Raw genomic sequence first — 13,121 nt, forward strand, 5'->3', positions numbered from 1 at the left:
ACCCGGGAGGACCCCGAAACCGCGCGGTAGGGTGTGCCATGTCTCGGCACGGAGGAAAAATGTGCGTGTAAAAATATATTGTATCAGACGTAGTACCTATGGTTCGACCTCGGGACCCAGCCAGTCGGTCGAAAACACCCCACTAGACACACAACTTCATCATGCTAACGTGGGAGGGAGGATAGATGTGGTTAGCTCCGTCTCGACCAGCCACAACGTCTCTTGTTCTAGGCGATTCTTCTATTTTCCAAGCTTTTTTTTAGTTGTAATAACACCAAGGCAAGCTAGCGCCGCTCTTCGTGCGTGCCCGTGCAAAGGTTAGACGATGGAGAGAAGAGAGAGATCGCAAACCTGGGACCCACCAGTAAGTGAGTCAACGGTCATGCACATGTTGACGAGGCACTCCCTCCACTCTACTCAATGTAATACTGTATAAAACCAAGTTATGGGACAAAGCCAACAACCATTGTTGTTTCAGGCTATCGACTTACACTTTGTAGTCCAGGTTGCCAGTTCGAATCTCATCTTTCAGATTTGTTAGTTTTAGGTCCAAATTTGATTAATGAGAAGTGGGACCCCCATGTGTTGTTCCGATATTTCAGTGTAGGATGGTTTTTTTGAACAAACACTTTGCGCGATTAGACAAGTGACGTCACGAGTTACACGTATATTGCAAGTTTATGAACAAAAATGACAGCGCATAGAATATCACATCCACCCCGCAGCTTAGATTCTATGGTGATACGGTTTTTACACCGTTGGAAGTGAGATCTAATGGCTTGGGAGTAGTCTTTGTAATTATGCGCAATTTCCAAACCCTCCAAAGGTTTTTTGGAAATAAAACATTCAGGCCTCGTGTGTGCCGCTGCATCTTGGATCCAACGGCTCCCCGTTGCTCATATTAGGTGGTCCCCGTAGCTTAATTACCCGCTACGGTGATATGAGCATCTAGGTCGTATGATCAGTGATCAGATGGCACATGCGTAGTACTTGTACTTTCTGCGCAAGACATCATGTGAGCTGCTATATCTCAGATCTACAAGCTCCAAGCAACTCGTATCGGCATATAGCATCTAAGGTATGGGGGCACATGATATTCTCCCGGGGAGGAGGGGTGGGGGTGCTCAACCAATCGGTGGTTGGGAGGGTGGGGACAAATATAATCTAAACAACCCTAAACAGAGTTTCACAATGTTATCTAAGGTCGAGGGGTTGACCCCCGACAATCATAGCTCCGCCTAATTAAACACAACATTTGCATGTACTGTAGTACTAGACTTAATATTCATGTTTCAGTTTCATGTTCATTTTAAATATTGAATTGAGGACCATGCATGTCTTATATTTTACTCCCTTCGTTCCTAAATATTAGTCTTTTTAGAGATTTCAAATGGACTGGCACATACGAATGTATATAGACATATTTTAGAGTGTAGATTCACTCATTTTGCTACGTTTGTAGTCACTTGTTGAAATCTCTAAAAGACTAATATTTAGTAACAGAAGGAGTATTTTTGAATTCGTTTCATACATGCATGGTTTGGAAAAATAGATGCACTACACTTATTGGATTGTTGTTGTGTTTGTGTGTTTGTGTGTGTGTGTGTGTGGTCATATGCTTGATACATACAAAGTTTTCTCACCTCCATATTGTTCATCTTTTAAATTTGAATTTGCATTGAAAAACTTACTAGGGATACCATGAAATGTGAAATCCACGTTGAGATCACTATATCACAAACTCACTCTAATTCAACCACTCGTCATAAATCAATTACCACGTTGAGATTAGTATTTGCAAGGAAAATACGGGCATTGTAATACACATAGATTCGTTCGGCAATTTAAAAGGTTCCTTTCATATTCTCGAATGGTAGGACCCAACGGTGTACCAGCCAGACCTTGGCTTGTGTTGATCCTAAAAAAATAAAAAAAAAACTGGGCTCATGTCCTTCTGGTGGCATGCGTGGTACGCACATTAGGCAACCCCGACCAGTCGAGCCTCCGCATATCGAGTCGAAATATCTGGCGGGTAGAATTCTTGTCCAAGGAAGTTCCCCTCATGTCCCCGGTCCATAATGACTACCGATGAACAACAGAGGGCTGCTTTAGTAACTAGACAACGTTACCTCGATCGCCGCTCGCCAAGGTCACCCGTCAACTGCATTGCCTACTACTACTACTACTACTACTACTACTACTACAGCAGCAGGATCAACACAGAATTGAGCCCGTTTGTTCGTGCCAAGTACTTGAGTTAATATATCAAGCAATGCACTGGTACGGAAGGATTATCCTTTTACTCTGCATATATAACTTGTCTGAAGTCTAAATAAGCAAAATGTTTGACCAAATCCTTTCTTAAGAAATACAATAGGACTGATGTATGGCTTGAAAAATTATTGCATGATGCAGGTTATGATATTGTTTCGAATCTTGGATCTTAAATTTTAGAAAATCCAAAAGTGACCATAAATTCTTGAAACTGAGCATGGTCACGTGATATGGCACAAATATTACTTCGTAATTTTTTCTTCAATTTGAGACAAGTTGCTTATGACAAGTTGCACAAATGAAGAGCCAAGGTATTTGGAACAAAGACGTGTCATGTTATGGCGAACACTTTCACTATTGAAACCGCGGGTGTTTACGTGACGCCACGAGTCCCGCTTTTCATCGGCATGTGCCGTCCGAGCAAGAGTGTGAGTCGACGGGAGGCGTGCGAGCAGACTGCTGCGCCGGCTGACAGGGAGGCATGCGAGAAGACCGGTGTGCAGGCTTACCAGGAGGCGAGCCCTTTGACCAGGCTCCGCCACCCACCTTCGTCCCAACTGCTCCCACTTTTAATGTCGCCGGCGCCGCAGTTTAAAATCAACCACGCACTACCCGTTATCGCTACAATCTTCTCTCTTCCTCTCCGATTCTCCTGCGTCTACCTACAACCAGTTTGACCTAAACGTACGCCATGTCGCATCACGATGGTCTGCCCTTAGTCTTCCAGTTTGCTGAGAAAGACACCAAGCCGGAGTCTCAAGAACATAAGGCGCTTTGGGACTAGCTTGAATTGGCCTTGCGGGAAGACGTCGCGCCTGTCCCCGCTCACGTTCCGGCTCCCATCGCCCCGACTGCGCCAGCGCCCATCCCCGTGGCATTGATGGGCCGGGAGCCGCACATTGTCACCGAGCTTGATGCCATGGGGTTCCACGAGGTCCCTGCCAACTTTCACGCGCTCGTGCACCTGCCAGCACATGCGCCTGCGCGTGCACTGATGCGCACGCCCATGCCAGTGCCCGTACACCTGCCAGCGCATGCACTGACATACGCGCCCGTGCCGGTGCCCGTGCACACCAGTAAGTGAAGGTAAATAGTACTAAAAGTTATATTACATGTTATCCATTAAATAGGTTGTGGTAATATAAAAACATTATGTGAACAAAGGGGGTACAACAAACATTGTTGTTCTACGTATGTTGCCTATAGACGTGCGGCTTGAAGGCCCTGCTCGCATGTTCGATCCTCGTCCTTTATTTTTTAATTTGTATATGGGTCCAAATTTGTTTCATGACATGTGGGCCCCTTGGTGTATAGTTTGTAGCACTTTAATTTGTGGGTAAAAATTTGTTCCATTCCAAGTGGACAATCGGTGTGTAGTTTTGTAGCTTATTTATAATAATTAAAGAGAACAATAGAGTTTTTTGCAATAATACCATGGTGTGACGTTGAAGGCGAGAAAGGACGTGCGAGAGAGCGATGACCGAGTCAGAGAGAAATCAACTAGGGGAGTTGCGGGGGTTGCAACGGTGTTGGGAGTAGTTGTGGGACGAATGCTACGAAAATATAATCTAAACCGACCGGAATAAATGCCTATACAAATTAATCCAAGGTTGGAGTGCTCCTCGCAATGTAAATAGCTCCGGCTTTGCGAGGGATGAAGAGGTAGCTTCAATGTGTGGAAGATACGGCGTGAGAAAGCGAGGTCAATCGAGAGACATATAGATAGAGAGACAATGTGAGTGTGGTCCGACATTCATTGAACATATATATATATATATGCTCTGGAGAGATATTGTCCGATTGAGCTTTTGGCAAGGGTGAAGGCTATTAGATAGAGCTTGAGAGATGATCCTGTCATAGACGTGTAGATATATTTTGTGCGTGGGAGGAAGCATGGTCAATCGATCACATAGGGTCATCGTGTGATCGGAAGAGTGAGACGGGTTGGAGAGAGTGACCTAGATAGACAATGTGCGTGAGAGAGTATACAATGTGAATAGGTCAAATTGGGCTCAAACATGGTGATATATCGTTTTTATCCGAGAAAGAGCGAGGTCAATCGAGAAGTACAAAGAGAGAGAGAGAGATAGAGAGATTGAGCGAGCGTGGCCCGCCATGAGGTCGAAAGAGTGGGGGCGGCTTGGATGGACTGACCTAGATAAATAATCTGCGTGAGAGAGTATAGAGTGTGTCGACCGAGGCCCGAACAGGGAGATATATCATTTGTGTGTGAAAGAAAACGAGGTTAAACGAGACTCGGATAAAGAGAGCGAGATTGAGCGAGTGTGGCCCGCCGTGCGGAAGAAAGAGTGAGACAGTCTCGAGGGAGTGACCTAGATAGACAACGTGCGTGCGTGCGCATGAGAGATTGGGGGGGCTAGATAGGCAATGCATGTATTTAGCGTGAGAGTGTGCGAGGGAGAAGGAGAGAGAGAGAGCTCGACATGGGGTGCAATGACAGGTGTGTGAAGTAAATACATTTGGTAACAGAGTGGAAAAGGTGGGTTGTGTAGTTGAGAGAGTTAGAGATCGAAACATGGAGAGAAAGAATGAATGTGTATTGGAAACTGATAGCTTCCTAAGGTGGTTAGGAGAGGAACATTGACTGATACAGGAAGTATGTAGCGTGTGTGTGCGGGGGGGGGGGGGGGCTAAAAACAATATTTGAATGTAGATAGTATGAGACTTAATATCGATGTTTCAATTCGGTGTACATTGTAAGATTTGAACTGACGACCATGCATATGGGTAATTATTTCGAATTCGTGCTATACTAGGTTTCGAAAAGTTGACATTGACTCAATTTGTTGTGCTATTTTGTAGGTCATATGTTTGAATCCATCCAAAATTTTCTCACTACCATGGTGTTCATCATGTACATATGAATTTGTATTAAAAAGTAGCATGGATACAGTGAAATGCGAAATCTACGTTAGAATTGGAGATCGCTATGTGACACACACTCTAATTCAAATAACTAATTAGGTGACACACACTCTAATCCACGTTAGTGTGGATACCGTGGATACCATTTCTTTTTTAATAACTCTTCATTAATTAATTTATAGTACCTCATTTGGAATGACTAATTATTTGCAAGGAAAACATGGGCATGGTAATACATATAGATTCATTTGCAAATGAAAGAATATTCGTTTGCATTCTCAAATCTCCTCTCAAATGTAGGCGCACCAGGCAGACCAGGGTCGTGTCATGGTGGTCGCGTGTGTCGTACGGTGGCTTAGCACCCAACCACCAACCCGGACGGATGCTTCGGTGCCTTAAGGCACCTACCTTTGTGTCCATGACATGTGGGCCCAACAGATGGCTGGCCCACATGTCAGTGACCCAAAGGCAGGTGCCTTTAAGGCACCGAAGCTGCGTCCCACCCACCCCCCTCCCTCCCTCCCCCCTCCCCCCCAAAAAAAGGATGACGACAAAATAAGTTCGCGCTTCCATGTTTTGGATTGAAATATCTGGCGGCCCCAATTCCAGCCCTGCAAAATCTCCCTTCTCCATCATCCCCTTCCGCGCCTAAATTACTCAAATCCCTAATTCGTCGCCAACCCAAGCAAAGTTCGAATCGCCCCTCGTCTCGTCTCTTTCCCCACCTCTGTGCTAGACGACGACGACGAACACGACGGTCACGCTTCACCACCGCACCGGAGCTACCTTATCTACGCCCTCGTCCACCACACCAGGTGGTCCACCGACAACGTAGGCCGCCGCAACCGACGTGCCTCAGAGACAGCGACTTCCACCGCATCAGGTGCGCTTCATCAACGGCGTCTCCCAGCTCACCGGGGATACTTCACCGAGCACATCATCGCACCTCCGCCCCTCGAGGCCGCAGGGGCTTCACCGATGGTCTCGTCCACCGCATCATAGCGCTCCGCTGCCACTCAAGATCTGCATCTGTGCGCGGCCAGCCAACGCCAACGCATCACCCTCAACGGCTCTAAAGTGACCCGCACTCTAGCTAGGCGAGCATGCCCAAACACTGTCCTGAACTAGGTATCCACACATCACTCTCTTGTGCACTGTTCCGACGATGTTTGGATATCCTTTCACCGCTCTCTTAGCTTACACGCCTATGCAACTCTGACTTTAACGATTATTTCTTCTGGAGATATCATCTGAAACAAGAAAATCCATTTTTGAGCAAAGCATGACGGCGCTACGGGATCTGGTACACATCCTGCACACCCGTATAAACTTGTAAGTATCTGTCCTCCGGTACAGTAGTAAGGTCGATTCCTCTTATTTGATCAACCATTCGCCGTGTCAAAAATGCAGAGGGGAATGCAAGGAGCACAAGGCTGGCACATCCAAGCAAGTGGTAACATGGACTTGTACATGGAACATCCCAAGCGCAAGCAGAGCTGCAGTGAGCCTGTAGAACGAGCTAGTGCAAGTCCCTGCATTTCATTTAATTCGTACCGGCATTCATGTATGATTTGTGTGCAGTGGCGGATCCATGAATTCAAGTTACCAGGGGAGAACATTTAACTTAAAAAATACAAAGGCACTTGCACTCCGGAAATCAACATAACTTGAGAAATGTGAAGCTATATGCACTTTGAAAACCAGCTAATGATCCAAAGTAGTTCAGATTATAAACACTAAATGATGGAAGCACCAAAAAACAAAAAATGCAACATGGTGTACAAGGACTACAAACATGGTCTGTACCTGCTTGAATTATTCGTTCTCTGGCTAAAAATATCGAAGTGTAATTGCACCTATAGCCAGTGCGCAAACTGCATATCAATATATATATATATATATATATATATATATATATATCCTGCACAAGTATGCCAATAGTTTCAAACAACATATTAGAAAAGTATTTATGCTACGTTGTCATGATATGGGGGCTTTCTAGTAGATGGCCTCGACGTTTCCTCAAGCCATGAAAATGCACTATAATTTGCTTGCCCTCAATGCCTGCAAATCTCTATGTCTCTCTCAACATAGCAGATCATCATTAGACACTAAATCCTTCAATGGGAGCTTGCAAAATGCTTGGCAGGTGCCTTTAAGGCACCGAAGCTGCATCCCACCCACCCCCTCCCTCCCTCTCCCTTCCCCCCAAAAAAAGGATGACGACAAAATAAGTTCGCGCTTCCATGTTTCGGATTGAAATATCTGGCGGCCCCAATTCCAGCCCTGCAAAATCTCCCTTCTCCACCGTCCCCTTCCGCGCCTAGATTGCTCAAATCCCTAATTCGCTGCCAACCCAAGCAAAGTTCGAATCGCCCCTCGTATCGTCTCTTTCCTCACCTCTGTGCTGGACGACGACGACGAACACAACGGTCACGCTTCACCACCGCACCGGAGCTACCTCATCTACGCCCTCATCCACCACACAGGGTGGTCCACCGACAACGTCGGCCGCCGCAACCGACGTGCCTCAGAGACAGTGACTTCCACCGCATCAGGTGCGCTTCATCAACGGCGTCTCCCAGCTCACGGGGGCTACTTCACCGAGCACATCATCGCACCTCCGCCCCCTAGGCCGCTGGGGTTTCACCGACGGTCTCATCCACCGCATCATAGCGCTCCGCTGCCACTCAAAATCTACATCCGTGCGCGGCCAGCCAACGCCAGTGCATCACCCTCAACGGCTCTAAAGTGACCCGCACTCTAGCTAGGCGAGCATGCCCAAACACTGTCCCGAACTAGGTATCCACACATCACTTCCTTGTGCACTGTTCCGATGATGTTTGGATATCCTTTCACCGCTCTCTTAGCTTACACGCCTATGCAACTCTGACTTTAACGATTATTTCTTTTGAAGATATCATCTGAAATAAGCAAATCCATTTTTTAGCGAAGCATGACGGCGCTACGGGATCTGGTACACATCCTGCACACCCGTATAACCTTGTAAATATCTGTCCTCCGGTACAGTAGTAAGGTCGATTCCTCTTATTTGATCAACCATTCGCCGTGTCAAAAATGCAGAGGGGGATGCAAGGAGCACAAGGCCGGCACATCCAAGCAAGTGGTAACATGGACTTGTACATGGAACATCCCAAGCACAAGCAGAGCTGCAGTGAGCCTGTAGAATGAGCTAGTGCAAGTCCCTGCATTTCAGTTAATTCGTACCGGCATTCGTGTATGATTTGTGTGCAGTGGCGGATCCATGAATTCAAGTTACCAGGGGAGAACATTTGACTTAAAAATACGAAGGCACTTGCACTCCAGAAATCAACAAAACTTGAGATGTGAAGCTACATGCACTTTGAAAACCAGCTAATGATCCAAAGTAGTTCAGATTATAAACACTAAATGATGCAAGCACCAAAAAACAAAAAATGCAACATGATGTACAAGGACTACAAACATGGTTTGTACCTGCTTGAATTATTCGTTCTCTGGCTAAAAATAGCGAAGTGTAATTGCACCTATAGCCAGTGCGCAAACTGCATATCAATATATATAACCTGCACAAGTATGCCAATAGTTTCAAACAACATATTAGAAAAGTATTTATGCTACGTTGTCATGATATGGGGACTTTCTAGTAGATGGCCTCGATGTTTCCTCAAGCCATTAAAATGCACTATAATTTGCTTGCCCTCAATGCCTGCAAATCTCTATGTCTTTCTCAACATAGCAGATCATCATTAGACACTAAATCCTTCAATGGGAGCTTGCGAAATGCTTGCATTAGATCCCTCATTAGACACTACTAGCGGGTAGTGCGCGGCGGCACGCCGTGCCACATGAATTGATAAGCTATTAAGTTTCTTTGTAATGCTCGGTAACTCGTCCTAAGATTTGACTCATTGCAAAGTAGTTCATACAAGAAGATGGTACATCCAGTTGGTACATGCATAAGTGATGTAAATCATGTAGTGATAGTCATACTGGATGCAGAATTACCATGGTAAATGATGGAGAACTTGGATGGATATCTTATAGTGGAGTTAAGCTAGGATAGACAATAAGGCATCTTGAAAAGAGAGATTTTATTACATAAAACAAGAGATACATTTCATACAACGGTAACTACATTTCAATAGAAAAGACCAAATTTGCTGATTTGGTGATCTTTGATGATCCAGATCATTTTTATGGCCACCTGCCAGATTAGTGCTGCAAAGAGCTTGTGCAAACTCATGTAATGACTAATAAAAATAAAACAACATTTTTTAAAATTAAATTTATTGTCATTTAATTCTCGAATTAAACATCAAATTTAATTAACACATCATAAAACCTGAATAAAATATCTCATTGGTTTAATTTGATGCAATAAATGACAATTTTACTCCATGGTATTTTCGGCAATTTATATATAAAACAGTGCAAAAACATAAAATGTACTTTTTTGGGCAAAGAACTTGAAATGTACTGGAAGACAGCAAAATGCCAGTAATATTTTAGTCCAAAATACCCACGGCAACCCCATTAGAGAGCCCAGTGCAGTAGCTAAAACCAGAAAAGTAGATCATTTATACTGGGCTGAGATAACTTGGGCCAGAGCCCATCGACATAAATGGCCCATTAACGCCTGAAGGCCTGCTCATTTTCTTATGTTGCGCTCGCTGGAGGATGATATTAGACAACAACATATAATTAGATTGACAACCACTGCGTTAGTAGTTTGAAAAATTATCACATGAGCATATATCTTGCAAACAGAATGTTCAATGATATGTTGATCCAATACTGGCACACACCTACGCGGATGTGCATATAGAACTGAAGAGGTAACTATCTGCATCTTTAATACAATAACTCAGAATACCTGCTAGCCAGGCAATTTCATCAGCTAGGTGCTCGTGCTCCTTCTGTCTGCATCGACATATACCGAAGCAGAATGTCAAAATGATGACATGATGCGAATCTTGTTTTCATGAAAACAATGCATGAGCAATTGTCATTTTCACTACCTCTGACAGATCACAACTACTAAATACAGTAAAAATTTACTTAATCCCCTTACGCTTCATTACCTTAGAACACCCCCTCAATAATGTGCATATGTACTTAATTAACACAAATTAGAATTTACACATCAGTTTTTTTACACAACTTTTATTTAAAAGCAAAGGGTGCATATACTCGCGCATTCTAGCTGGCATATTAGTTCTATGAATTTAGTGAACTAAGTTTCTTCTTGTTCGAAAACAGGTAATGCAAAAGTGGGGTAGTCCATATCTAGGGGAGATGTATGCAGAAATTAGAGAAGAGTCGCCACCAGGTCCGATACAAGTGGAATTACATGATCTGTTTGAAGATGATCATACATGCTTAAGGTACTACCATAGCTAGCAAAACAATGGCCTACTTATTTACAGTTCCTCCTAGCAGAAGTAAAACGACACACTTCAAAGTTTTTTGCTTCAGATATTCCTTGAGCTCCTCTAAGCCTAGGTAGACAGCAGAGAGGCCACATTCATTATTGTTTACCCCTTGCTTCAGCAGCACTGAATCTGTTTCAAGGCCAATGGCTCTCACTCCTTTATCAATTCCTAGCTAGGCACCCTGTATAACAGCCTGATCTCGGCATGTAAGGGGTTAATAACATTCTCCAATCTCCCTAGTCCACATACTTTTACCTCTCCTTTATGATTCCTGATGACTGCACCCCAACCACCGGTGTTTGGTTCAGGGTGGAAAGCGCCATCAATATTAATCTTCAGTTCATTCTCCATGGGAGGGAGCCATCTGATGTGTACCCTCTCCAGTTTGTTCTGTAGGTTGTTTTAAATCTTACATCAAATGTCAGCCAAAGAATGTTCGTTTTAGTTATCCTCTAATAAACCTGTGAGAGCATATTAATTCAATTAGTACCTAATAAACTGGTGGGCGCATATTAATTTAATTAGCACCTCAATTCATCTAGTTGTTCAATGAGATTAAAATAGTTGATTTGATCAGCTAGGGAGAGGAGCTAACTGTCATCAAAATAACCCATATATTTGACGAAATCACTACTGATTTGTTTTCATATAAATTGATTAGCCCAGATGATGTATTTATGCAAAACTTAAGAGAGGTCTAGGGCTGGGCAACATTCATCAAGCACCAGAGTCCATCAGCCTAGGAAGATACATGAGCTTCCATCAAAAGGCTTGAAACCTGCAAAGTAATGTACAATGAAGCTCTATCTCATGCATAAGCTTTGTCAGTGTCAATACAAAAAACATTATTTACATACTTCCTACCATTATATGAAGAATAAAGAATGTACCCATGCACTCCCATGTTCTTCACTGTCCGAGGTTTTTCAAGTGCATGAATATTGGCGCTGCCTGCAATGTTCACAAGCGATAGTTCAGACGATTGGCAATGCTATATCTGAAAAATTATAGGTAATTATTGGAGAAGCTTGCAGAAGGAAATGAACTTATAGAAACAGAGAGCAGATCCATTGTCATTTGGGATCAATAAAATTTTATTTCTTGTTCCGTTACTGGTTTGCAATTAAGAGTCTTCATTTTTCACTTCGCAAAACGACTCATATTGGAATACCATACCCAAATTTATTTTCTTGCATCCATGGCTCTAGAACTCTTGCATACAAACCGAATAAACACAAGTAAAAGTTAAAGGGAAAGAAATCCATACACGAAATCTACTGAACTTGAAGAACTCATGAAAATTTATTTTCGAAATTCAGGCAGAGCAGGCACAAACCAGTGTACATGGCTGCCATCTGCCCCGTTGACGCCTGCTTGCACCGGCAGGCACCGAGAGGGCACGCTGGCGGCTACAGGCCACTGAGGCTCACCATGAGACTGAACATGTCCAATGAGGCAAGGACTGCACATAGGCATACATAAAAACTGAACTGATACATAATGCAAACACTTGTAATTAATTAAGTCAATTAATTGTCAGTTCTTACCACTCGTGCCCACTGCAAAATTCTGTCCTACAAAATAAATCCCATATACTAAAAAATAAACAACATGAGATCAACCTTTTCTTGAAAGTAAGAAACAACAAAATCATCAGACTAATCAAACTTATCCCAATCAACAAATTTTACTGAAACCACATGGAAACCTTGGAATTTTCAGAAACAAATTAGTCACACCACTCATCCATCCCGGAAACTGTGTAGATCGAAAACTTTAAGCAGGAGTCTGCACCCAACCATGAATCTCACAGCACATCATTCAAAGAACACGACAGATTTGGATGGATAATATGGGGATTTAGCCTCACTTGTGGGAGCAGCGTGTCATGCGATTGGAGTGAAGTACTTCTCGGATATAGGTTACCTCCGTGACATCCAAGATGAACCGGACCTCGAGCAGCCAGATCGCCCCCTGCCGTGACGACCAGATGCCCGTGGTCGCCTCCAACCGCTCCCGCCGCCGCCGCCAGGCCAACGCCTCCTTCGGCCGCTGCACCATGCCCGCTCCTCCCCACATCCATCTCGCACCTCTCCATCATTGAGGAGGGGAGATGGGGAACTGGGGCGCCTCCACGACTCGGCAACGACCCTAGCCTAGCCAAAGAGACAACTCCCTCCGGCGACGACCTGGGGGAGGTCTCCGATGATGAGGGTCACCGGCGACCTGGGCGGGCGCATCCGCAAAGAAGAGAAAAGGGGATGGGGATGCAATACGACCGGAGCGGGCACTGAGAGAGAGAGATGAGGCGAGAGTCCATCTGATGCCCATTTATATCGGGAAAGGGCGGCGTAGCGGTGTCACGGGATTTGACTCGAGGTTTCCACAGCGACAAGAAAAATATGTACAGAATGGCAGGGCAGGACACGTACAGCCCAGAAGGCCCGGTCAAAATGCAAATCGCTTAAGAAAACACACGTGGAAAACGCTACAGCCTCGAGAAGGCTCTACCATGCGTCACATGCG

At 44.4% G+C, this 13,121-nt stretch overlaps 1 long non-coding RNA gene across 1 annotated transcript; it reads right to left on the reverse strand.

Moving 5' to 3' along the window:
• Positions 1-9,237: 9,237 nt before the first annotated feature.
• Positions 9,238-12,908, reverse strand: LOC125524477 (uncharacterized). The gene is made up of 4 exons (XR_007290765.2): positions 11,932-12,908; positions 11,460-11,546; positions 9,969-11,373; positions 9,238-9,833 (listed from the first exon to the last, which is right to left on the reverse strand). It is a non-coding gene; the product is annotated as an uncharacterized LOC125524477 (long non-coding RNA).
• Between the last annotated feature and the right edge of the window lie 213 nt (positions 12,909-13,121).

This window comes from Triticum urartu, chromosome 7A (genome assembly GCF_056163025.1).
Source record: "Triticum urartu cultivar PI428250 chromosome 7A, HENAU_Tu73, whole genome shotgun sequence".
NCBI lineage: Eukaryota > Viridiplantae > Streptophyta > Magnoliopsida > Poales > Poaceae > Triticum > Triticum urartu.